Genomic DNA, 12893 nt, shown 5'->3' with positions numbered 1-12893 from the left:
AATGCGAAGGGAATGGATAGCGGAAAAGTGCAGTCAATGTTTATGGCATTCCTTTTAAGATTCCTGATGAAGAAAAATGACCTCGGCTGCCATTGATGAGAATTAATAGACTGGGAAAAGATTAGAACCACTGTTGAGTTTTTATTGCTGTCCATGGCTCCATTAGAAAGATTTCAGGGGAAATGTTTACCTCCGAAGTGAAGCTCCGAAAGACGGGACCTCATGTCGAGGCTGTGTAATTGTTCGACAAGGTAACTATGCGGTAGATCTTTGAGACATTTCAGTCATTCACTTGTTGCCACTCCTTCGGAATGCTGCCAGGTCCCCTTGTATGGGGAGAGGACGGTGGCTCCTCAGGGAGGATTTTCCAGGTCCTAAAGAGCTGGAAGCCCTTGCTAGGAGATGTGATCACATGACTAGACCCATCCATAGTTACTATCAATTTGGTCCACTTCTAACCTATGTTGTGATTTCTTAAGGCTTTTGTGATGGTGTTTACATTTCTGCAAAGTTATAAGGTGTATTGTGACAGATCACTCAATGTCCCGATGACTGTGATATTGGTAGGGAGGGAGTGAGGGAAATCTCAAACTGCAACGAAGACAAAAACAAAGTAAAGTAATGGAAGGTTAGAACCTACTGCAGTTTGCGTCTCTTTTACTTAAGTTTAATAAAGTTTTAACATAAGAAGCGGTACACATACAGTGCAATTGCGTAAAAGTTTTCGATAAACAAATGTACAAAATGTCCACCCTTGTTGAGGCTGGGTTCACATCTAAGGAGGTGGTGCAGCTGCAGAACCAGCCCAAATCCTGGCAGTCGCACCCACCCACACAGAGAATGGCAGGTGCCATTAATCCTAATAGCAGTCTGCCCACACTGGAAATCGCATCCGTACTGGGAACCTCCGTTCCCGTGCGGGCTGCAATTTAAAAAAGAATGCAGGGATTTATTTCCTGCATGCCGCGGGGCATGGCAGCCTGTTCAAATGAATGAGCTCTCCTGGCCACGCAAACCGTGGGCCGCACAGGTGTGAACCTAGCCTGAAAGGCATTAGAAAATGAAAGGTATGGAAAGGTTGGTACCAGCGCTACCTGTTATGAATATGTGTTGTCCTAGATCCTATAAGTGTATACTCATCATAAAAAACAAGGATATAAATAAATAAAATCCACAAGTGATGATAAAGTGCAAGTGCCAATAACAGGATCTATTTGGGCTAGAGTGTCTATGCCCATAAAAGTGCTCAGTGCTGGAAATAAATGTTGAAAAACCTTTCAATAAACAAGGTGCGGATGAATTTATTCAAAAGTGCAATATCCAGTGCGGGGTTTTTAATAAATCTATATAATAAATAAACTGTAAGTGAACAATCCACAAGAAATATAAATCAGAATAAAAAATAAGTAAATATAAATAAAAGGAGAAGACCCTTTTAATAAAGTGCTGGGAACAGTGCCCGTGCAAAAGGAAAGGGTTGGTAAGGTAAATGAGGCTAGTGAAATGAAGTGCCTATACCTGTGATGCCCACTAGGTATTGCACTCACCCTTTCCACCCTTCAGTATAGGGTGTTGAATGAAGACAAAGGTAATCTCCAAAAATAGAAGTCTCCGGGGTTCAATCTGTTGTAGTGGGCAACCTCAGGGGGATCCTCAGGGGTATAGGTCCAATCTGGGTGCTCAAAACAGAAAAAAACCCCATGGTGCAGTATATCAATTCAAAATAGAGGCAAGTAGAGTAAACTCACAATTCAGGCTGATCGAGTTCAGTGTTCAGTGCAGGCGCCGGGATACTAAGTGACGATGACGTACGAAACTCAACTCTACGCGTTTCGTCATTGGACGTCTACTGGAAAGGCATTAGAGACCACATTAATACAACAAGGTACGACATAGATATTGAATCAGCTGAAGACCCTTTTTGTAAAGAGTAGAGGAAATGTATGTGTAAAAACTATTCAACTGTAACAAAAACGAGAAAGTCAACAACAAAGCAATCGGATCAATGTCATGCCCCTTATTCCACAGCCGTGCCAACAGCCCTGAAACCTAAGAGAGTCCATCCAAACGAGGCCTGGCCTCAAAAAAAAAAAAAGTGGCGGGAGAATTGAAAAGGAAATAAATGGCCACTGCCAGTACCATTAGGACTCATCCAAAGCTTAAAAAAAAAAAAGAGGGTAGGAACAAAAAACATAAAAAAGTACAAGAAGAGAAGAGAGGAGACAGAAAGTGAGATAAAAAAATGGGGGGGAGGGAGAAGGGTTAGGGTAAAGGGAATAGGATACCCCAGGGGTTCTTATCCACCCAGTAAAGAGCAACTATAGATCTAAGGAATGGGAGGTCAGTTGATATGGAGGGAAGATATTAAGCCAGGGTTGGCAGGATTTCCCTTCACTTCTTGTCTGGTGAAACTGTCGTCACCATGGAGTAAAGAGAAATCTCTGTATTTGAGACCCATATAGTAATAAAAACACAACAGGGGTTCTAACCCTTCCCAAATATATCTAAAACTAACAAAAATGAAGATTTAGCCATATACTGTAAATGTGATATTTATTATTACATCATTTGCTTATATCAAGGACGAACTTTTGTCATTCAGCTGGACTTGTTCTATAAAATTGAAGCTTCTCCAAGTAGCTACTTCAGCTCTAATGAGTCCCATTTATATCCACACAGGTAGCACAGACACCTCCATCCAATCACCATGGCATGTGTAGATGTTCCCTATCCAAGAACAGGATGGGAGGTGTGAAGGTTGTAGAGCCCCCCCCCCCCCCCCGTTCCATCATTCCATCCTTGGTGTCAGATGTGTGTGATAGTGCTGGACCAATAGAAGTGATGCTTGGTTTTGATGGATTTCCAATGGAGTGCATCTTCCTTCAAAGGAACTAATACATAATCAAGGTATTGTGTAGGTGGTAGGATGGACCTTGTTCTGGTCCTAGGCCGCTACTTCTAGGATCCCAACAAAAATAGGCAGAAGATGATTAACTCTGGGGTGGGTATTGAGGAGTGCCAAGTTCAAAGGTTCATATTACTCACAGGTGTCTATGAAATGTTTATTGGTTAAGAGTATCAAATAAGGCCAACACATTTCAGGTGAAGTTCCCCTTCCTCAGGACTTGTGCAGTGCATGTTATTAGATTTACAGACTACGGGCAGTTTGTGGTACCCTTAGATCTGACAGTCTTTATCAAGCACTAACATTGGTCTTCTATTGCATCTTTTCAGGATTCTGATATCATCCGCTGCTAAAGCCTTGAAGGAGGAGGAGACTTTTCCCTGAAACACATTGGCTTTATTTGATGCTCTTAACCAATAGACATTTCAAAAACACGTCTGAATGATCTGAATTTTTCTTCTAGGCGCTTCTCAATACCCACCCCAGAGTTTACCCTTGGTGTAGGAAGTCTAGACTCCATGGTAATTGGATAAAGATGTCATGCTCCCTATGTAGATATAAATGTTGAGGTATCTTTCTGACACTCATTAGAACTGAAGAAGTGGCTTGGAGAAGCTACACAATGTCTTCAAAGTTACAGAACAAGTCCAGATGAATGTGAGCAACTACTATTCGATCTTCCATGACCAGGATACATGGGACCACCTTCTACCAGATCTACCATGACCAGGATACATGGGACCACTTATTAGATCTACCATGACTGGGATACATGGGACCACCTAATACTAGATCTACTATGACCAGGATACATGGGACCACCTTCTACCAGATCTACCATGACTGAGATACATGGGACCACCTACTACCAGATCTACCATGACTGGGATACATGGGACCACTTATTAGATCTACCATGACTGGGATACATGAGACCACCTAATACTAGATCTACTATGACCAGGATACATGGGACCACCTTCTACCAGATCTACCATGACTGAGATACATGGGACCACCTTCTACCAGATCTACCATGACTGAGATACATGGGACCACCTTCTACCAGATCTACCATGACTGAGATACATGGGACCACCTGCTACCAGATCTACCATGACCAGGATACATGGGACCACTTATTAGATCTACCATGACTGGGATACATGAGACCACCTAATACTAGATCTACTATGACCAGGATACATGGGGCCACCTTCTACCAGATCTACCATGACTGAGATACATGGGACCACCTACTACCAGATCTACCATGACTGGGATACATGGGACCACTTATTAGATCTACCATGACTGGGATACATGAGACCACCTAATACTAGATCTACTATGACCAGGATACATGGGACCACCTTCTACCAGATCTACCATGACTGAGATACATGGGACCACCTTCTACCAGATCTACCATGACTGAGATACATGGGACCACCTTCTACCAGATCTACCATGACTGAGATACATGGGACCACCTTCTACCAGATCTACCATGACTGAGATACATGGGACCACCTGCTACCAGATCTACCATGACCAGGATACATGGGACCACTTATTAGATCTACCATGACTGGGATACATGAGACCACCTAATACTAGATCTACTATGACCAGGATACATGGGACCACCTTCTACCAGATCTACCATGACTGAGATACATGGGACCACCTACTACCAGATCTACCATGACTGGGATACATGGGACCACTTATTAGATCTACCATGACTGGGATACATGAGACCACCTAATACTAGATCTACTATGACCAGGATACATGGGACCACCTTCTACCAGATCTACCATGACTGAGATACATGGGACCACCTTCTACCAGATCTACCATGACTGAGATACATGGGACCACCTGCTACCAGATCTACCATGACCAGGATACATGGGACCACTTATTAGATCTACCATGACTGGGATACATGAGACCACCTAATACTAGATCTACTATGACCAGGATACATGGGACCACCTTCTACCAGATCTACCATGACTGAGATACATGGGACCACCTACTACCAGATCTACCATGACTGGGATACATGGGACCACTTATTAGATCTACCATGACTGGGATACATGAGACCACCTAATACTAGATCTACTATGACCAGGATACATGGGACCACCTTCTACCAGATCTACCATGACTGAGATACATGGGACCACCTTCTACCAGATCTACCATGACTGAGATACATGGGACCACCTTCTACCAGATCTACTATGACCAGGATACATGGGACCACCTTCTACCAGATCTACCATGACTGAGATACATGGGACCACCTACTACTGGATGATGACCGGGATCAGTGAGAACCTTCACAGACTTGCTGTAGTTTCCTTTTTTCTATGACCCTAAAATGCTCCATATTTCTGTGTGAGATTTTATTGCATCCGCAGAACTGACAATGGATTCCATGGCTGTAAAGTAGAAGAAATCTGCTGGAAGGGGAAGGTGGAGAATTTATTGATCTTACATCTCAGGCCAAATTCTCTTCATTTATAAGTTGTGTTTTGTGGGAAAGTTATTTGAGGTGGTTTAGTTTCTTTGTGGGGTTTTATTAATAAATGTTTTCACACACAAACTTTCACCCAAGTCTTTGGGTTCCGTTGAAAAAAATATGAAGGTGGTGTGAATGTTACATGAAATCATTTTAAAAAAAATTCGACCCTTTCATTTCTTTGTGTTTTTCCCCTTTTTATTTATATTTCATTGTACTGGTTTTTTAAATGTTTTATTTTCCTTTATTCACTTGTCCTCCAGGAAGATTTACCCCCCTTCATCACCAGGCCATTTTTTAAGATACGGCACTGCATTATTTTAATTGACAATTGCGCGGGCGTGCAACAATGTACCCGAATACAATTAGTGTCTTTTTTTCCCACAAACAGAGCTTTTTTTTGGTGGCATTTGATCACTTTTGTGTTTTTTTATTTTTTGCGCTATAAACACAAAAATTAACAACAATTTAAAAAAAAAAAATCAATATAGTTTACTTTTTTTTTTTGTTTTTTTTTTTTTTTTTACTTTCTGCTTTAAAATCCATTAAAAATATAAATAAAAATATTGAAAAATTCTAATTTCTTCATCAATTTAGGCCAATTTGTATTCTGCTACATGTTATTGGAAAAAAGAAATCCCAATAAGTGTATCATGATTGGTTTACGCAAAAGTTATCGCATCTACAAACTATGGGATATATACCAAAATTTATTTTTTTTTTAATACTAATAATGGCCACAATTGGACACTAACAATTTGTGGGGACCAGTGACACCAATACAGTGATCAGTGCTAAAAATAGGCACTGTCACTGTACTAATGACACTGGCAGGGAAGCGGTTAAACATCTAGGTCGATCAACGGGTTAAAAGTGTGCCTAGCCGGTGTTTATGTGTCCTGGGTGCCTGGCCGATGTTTATGTGTACTGTGTGCCTAGCCGGTGTTTTATGTGTACTGTGTGCCTAGCCGGTGTTTATGTGTACTGTCTGCCTAGCCAGTGTTTATGTGTACTGTGTGCCTAGCCAGTGTTTATGTGTACGGTCTGCCTAGCCGGTGTTTATGTGTACTGTCTGCCTAGCCGGTGTTTGTGTACTGTCTGCCTAGCCGGTGTTTATGTGTACTGTCTGCCTAGCCAGTGTTTGTGTACTGTGTGCCTAGCCGGTGTTTATGTGTACGGTCTGCCTAGCCGGTGTTTATGTGTACTGTCTGCCTAGCCGGTGTTTGTGTACTGTCTGCCTAGCCGGTGTTTATGTGTACTGTGTGTGGTGTGTTCACCAAGAGATGCAGGGAAACAAAATCCGGCACATCCCCGCTAACGGGATGGAGCTCTGTGTCCCACCTGCGGGCCTAAAGGGGGGGCCGTACCTGGTGTTGTTGGGTGAACACAGGGAGCCAAGCAAATGTGTTGTTCGCTGATCCTCCCTCTGGTGAATGAACCAGGAAGTCACGTATATTATGTCACTTCCTGGTCCGGGGCTGTCTTTCCCCAGGAGCAATGCCCGGGGAAGCAGTTAGTAGAGCATGATTTGTGCTCCATTAGCTGCAGTGGAGTAAGGATGAGACATCAGAGGTCTAAAAGACCTGTGTGTGTGGTGGCTCTTGAAGCACTGACACCAGCCGTAGTCCACTCCTTATGAATCCCCCCCAAATTCTTAAATGGTCTTTGCTTTACAATCTTCACAAGCAATACTGGGACAAGGTGATCCAGCGCCCAGGAAGGGAAACTACGCCACCCCCCTCCTTCATTATGTGCAAACTTAGGGGATGTTACCCCCAGCAGTCATCCACTTGCCAAAATGCCTTGTATCAGACTGAGCTCACTGGTACCCCCATCCATTTGGTAAACCACTGCACCCAGGGCAGTCACCCCCTCCTGCCCATCCCTTGTCCCAGCCCTGTTGCTTGTGCACCTTTTTTTTACAAAACGTTTTCCTTCCTCTTAACTTTCTATTAAAATGCTTGACTACGGCACTCTGTTAACAGCCAGCTTCTTTAGCAATTACCTTTTGTGACTTACCCTCCTTGTAGAGGGTGTCAATGATTGTCTTCTGGACCGCAGTCTTCCCAATGATTGTGTAACCAACTGAACCAGACTTAGAGACCATTTAAAGCAGGGGTCTCAAACTGGTAGCCCTCCAGCTGTTGCAGAACTACAATTGCCATGAGGCATTGCAAGGTTGACAGTTACAAGCATGACTCCCATAGGCAGAGGCATGATGGGACTTGTAGTTCTGCTACTGCTGGAGGGCCGCCAGTTTGAGACCCCCTGATTTAAAGGCTCAGGAAACCTTTAAAGGTGTTTTGAGTTAATTATCTAATTAGAGTGTAACACCACGAGTCTCCAATATTGACCCTTTTCACAATATTCTAATATTCTGAAATACTGAATTTTGGGGTGTCACTAACTGCAAGCCATAATCATTAAAATATAAAGAAAATGCTTGAAATATATCACTCTGTGTGTAACGCATCTACAGTATCTCACAAAAGTAAGTACACTCCTCCCATGTGACAACACTGAAGAAATGAGACTTTGCTACAATGTAAAGTAGTGAGTGTACAGCTTGTATAACAGTGTAAATTTACTGTCCCCTCAAAATAACTCAACACACAGCCATTAATGTCTAAACCACTGGCAACAAAAGTGAGTACACCCCTAAGTGAAAATGTCCAAATTGGGACCAAAGTGTCAATATTTTGTGTGGCCACCATTATTTTCCAGCACTGCCTTAACCCTTTGGGCATGGAGGTCACCAGAGCTTCACAGGTTGCCACTGGAGTCCTCTTCCCCTCCTCCATGATGACATCACAGAGCTGGTGGATGTTAGAGACCTTGCGCTCCTCCACCTTCTATATGAAGATGTCCCACAGATGCTCAATAGGGTTTAGATCTGGAGAGATGCTTGGCCAGGCCATCACCTTTACCCTCAGCTTCTTTAGCAAGGCAGTGGTCATCTTGGAGGTGTTTGGGGTCGTTATGTTGGAATATTGCCCTGCCCCCCAGTCTCTGAAGGGAGGGGATCATGCTCTGCTTCAGTATGTCACAGTACATGTTGGTATTCATGGTTCCCTCAATGATCTGTAGCTCCCCAGTGCCGACAGCACTCATGCAGCCCCAGACCATGACACTCCCACCACCATGCCTGACTTTAGGAAGACACACTTGTCTTTGTACTCCTCACCTGGTTGCCCCCACACACGCCTGACACCATCTGACACCAAATAAGTTTATCTTGGTCTCATCAGAGCACAGGAGATGGTTCCAGTAATCCATGTCCTTAGTCTGCTTGTCTTCAGCAAACTATTTGTGGGCTTTCTTCAGCATCGTCTTTAGAAAAGGTTTCCTTCTGGGATGACAGCCATGCAGACCAATTTGATGCAGAGTGCGGCGTATGGTCTGAGCACTGACAGGCCGACCCCTCCCCCACCCCTTCAACCTCTGCAGCAATGCTGGCAGCACTCAAACATCTATTTCCCAAATATAACCTCTGGATATGATGCTGAGCACGTGCACTCAATGGCTTTGGTCGACCATGGCGAGGCCTGTTCTGAGTGGAACCTGTCCTGGTAAATTGCTGTATGGTCTTGGCCACCGTACTGCAGCTCAGTTTCAGGATCTTGGCAATCTTCTTATAGCCTAGGCCATCTTCATGTAGAGCAACAATTTTTTTTTTCAGATCCTCAGAAAGATCTTTGCCATGAGGTGCCATGTTGAACTTCCAGTGACCAGTATGAGAGAGTGAGAGCGATAACACCAAATATAACACACCTGCTCCCCATTCACACCTGAGACCTTGTAACACTAACGAGTCACATGACACCGGGGAGGGAAAATGGCTAATTGGGTCCAATTTGGAGATTGTCACTTAGGGGTGTACTGACTTTTGTTGCCAGCGGTTTAGACATTAATGGCTGTGTGTTGAGTTATTTTGAGGGGACAGTAAATTTACACTGTTATACAAGCTGTACACTCACTACTTTACATTGTAGCAAAGTGTCATTTCTTCAGTGTTATCACATGAATAAAATGTTTAAAATAAAAAATGTTTAAAATAAAATAAAATAGAATAAAATGTTTACAATAATGTGAGGGGTGTACTTATTTTGGGAGATACTGTATATTGCGTTATAGGCCGCTGTGCTAATATGATGTGATATAAAGAATTGGAACCACCACCATTTTATTCTCCAGTGTCTCTGCTTTTTATATAATGTTTGACTAAAGTGGTTATTTTTACTTTAAGAATTTGCATAATTTTTACAATACTAAACTTTCAGAAAGTTAGTGAAAGAAGTTCGGCTTGTCTGCACGTCCATAAAAAAAAAAAAACGTTTGTGTCTACGGTCCCTCCGAGGGGGCCAATCACACAGCGGTATCACTTGTTGAGAATGTATAATGCAGAAACATGGACGTCCTTTGGTTCTCCGGAGGTTCGGTACCTCAACAGCTTGTGGCTTGAAAAAAAAAAATATCACTAAACCCAAGCGAAGCAATTCTGGTGCCAGATGTTCTCTTCTTGTCTGAGAACAAAAACTTTGCAGAATAACAATCGCCCTCAAAGAGTTCTCTCCTTTCCTCTCCCCGAGGCGCAGAGGCGAGAAGAACATTCTGCTGAGTCAGATTTTCCCTCCAGTGACACCTTTAAGTCTTTTTATTAAAATTCCCATCCAACATCGTCTAGAAAAGATGAGTGATCCTCGGGGAGCGCGAACCTTCTAAGAGATTCATCTGAGGAAGAGTTAGGCTGAGCCAATATTTGCCTAATTGAGGGGAAAATAAAATACTTTCTCTTCAGTCGAGAAATGAGGATTCGGTAATAAATCCTCAACCCGACGCCAACCGCGTTCCCAGTCCGGGGACTTTGGGACAATTTATAGAAAACGGCGAGTTAATAATTACAGGATAAAATATCACAGGCAGAATTTTAGGCTACGACCATCGCTTGTGATGATCGGGGTTTTCGGGGGTCAGTATTGCTCAGGTAGGCTTTTCAACCTTTTGTACATCGATCGGCCATAACACTCTGACCACTGACAGGTGAAAGAAATAAAATCGATTATCTCCTTTCAATAACATCTGAAAGTGGGATATATGAGGCAGCAAGGAAACATGTTGTCTCTGAAGTTGAGGTGATAAAAGCAGATAAAATGGAGAAGTGTAAGAATTTCAGTGACTTTGACAACGGCGTAATTGTAATGTGTAGAGGACGGGGTCAGAGCAACGACATAACTGCAGATCTTGAGATATGTTCCCAGTCTGCAGTGGTCAGGACTGACCAAAAGTAGTCCAAGGAAGGGGAGCCGGCCAACCGGTGACAGGTTCATGGGCAGCCAAGGCTCATTGATGGAGGTGGGGAGGGAAGGCTCATTGATGGAGGTGGGGAGGGAAGGCTCATTGATGGAGGTGGGGAGGGAAGACTCATTGATGGAGATGGGGAGGGCTCAATGATGGAGGTGGGGGAGGGAAGGCTCATTGATGGAGGTGGGGGAGGGAAGGCTCATTGATGGAGATGGGGAGGGAGGGCTCATTGATGGAGGTGGGGAAGGGAAGGCTCATTGATGGAGGTGGGGAGGGAGGGCTCATTGATGGAGGTGGGGGAGGGAGGGCTCATTGATGGAGATGGGGAGGGAGGGCTCATTGATGGAGGTGGGGAAGGGAAGGCTCATTGATGGAGGTGGGGAGGGAGGGCTCATTGATGGAGGTGGGGGAGGGAGGGCTCATTGATGGAGGTGGGGAGGGAGGGCTCATTGATGGACATGGGGAGGGAGGGCTCATTGATGGAGGTAGGGAAGGGAAGGCTCATTGATGGAGGTGGGGAGGGAGGGCTCATTGATGGAGGTGGGGAGGGAGGGCTCATTGATGGAGATGGGAGAAGGAAAGCTCATTGATGGAGGCGGGGGGGAGGGAAGGCTCACTGATGAAGGCGGAGGGGAGGAAGGTTGGCCCGTGTAGTCCAATCCAATAGAAGAGCTAATGGAGAAGAAATTGCTGTAGAAGTGAATGTTGGCTCTGATAGAAAGGTGTCAGAACACTCAGAGCATTGCAGTGTGTTGTGTATGGGGCTGTCATTCCATTTTTCATCCTCGTATACCTTTACCTACACGTTTCTCAGCTTCATCAGGAGATATTGAGCACCAAGCATGTGCATTGTGCTGCAGTACTCTGGTGTGACATTTACATGGGAAATTATTTTTTCAAACAAGTCATACTCATGCTGCATACGGGCATAAAAAACACCGATTTTTTTCAGGCGTCCGTCATTTTTTATTTTTATGCTTTTAAAAGCAGTTCAATCTTAGCCTCAGTGGCCTCGCACAACAGGTGTTTACATCAGTTTTTCAACCTCTCCTACATGTAAAAATCAACCTTTTTCTTTACTAAATAATTACTTAGAACACCAAAACAATATATATTTTCTAAAAGCGGAGGTCCTGGAGAATAAAATGTTGATTGTTGCAATTTTTTGTCACACAATTTTTGCGTATTCCTCCCACCGACACCAATGATGGGGCGCTATTCCTCCCACCGACACCAATGATGGGGCATTATTCCTCCCACTGACATCAATGATGGGGCATTATTCCCCCCACTGACACCAATGATGGGGCATTATTCCTCCCACTGACATCAATGATGGGGCGCTATTCCTCCCACCGACACCAATGATGGGACACTATTCCTCCCACTGACACCAATGATGGGGCGCTATTCCTCCCACCGACACCAATGATGGGACACTATGCCTCCCACCGACACCAATGATGGGGCACTATTCCTCCCACTGACACCAATGATGGGGCATTATTCCTCCCACTGACATCAATGATGGGGCGCTATTCCTCCCACCGACACCAATGATGTCACACTATGCCTCCCACCGACACCAATGATGGGGCACTATTCCTCCCACCGACACCAATGATGGGACACTATTCCTCCCACTGACACCAATGATGGGGCGCTATTCCTCCCACCGACACCAATGATGGGACACTATGCCTCCCACCGACACCAATGATGGGGCACTATTCCTCCCACTGACACCAATGATGGGGCATTATTCCTCCCACTGACATCAATGATGGGGCGCTATTCCTCCCACCGACACCAATGATGTCACACTATGCCTCCCACCGACACCAATGATGGGGCACTATTCCTCCCACTGACACCAATGATGGGGCACTATTCCTCCCACTGACACCAATGATGGGGCACTATTCCTCCCACTGACACCAATGATGGGGCACTATACCTCCCACTGACATCAATGATGGGGCGCTATTCCTCCCACCGACACCAATGATGGGACACTATGCCTCCCACCGACACCAATGATGGGGCACTATTCCTCCCACTGACACCAATGATGGGGCATTATTCCTCCCACTGACATCAATGATGGGGCGCTATTCCTCCCACCGACACCAATGATGTCACACTATG

Source organism: Pelophylax lessonae, assembly GCF_965119305.1.
Source record: "Pelophylax lessonae genome assembly, chromosome: 3".
Taxonomy (NCBI): Eukaryota; Metazoa; Chordata; class Amphibia; order Anura; family Ranidae; genus Pelophylax; species Pelophylax lessonae.
The sequence above is the reverse complement of the archived record's forward strand: the minus strand, read 5'-3'. Positions refer to the sequence as shown.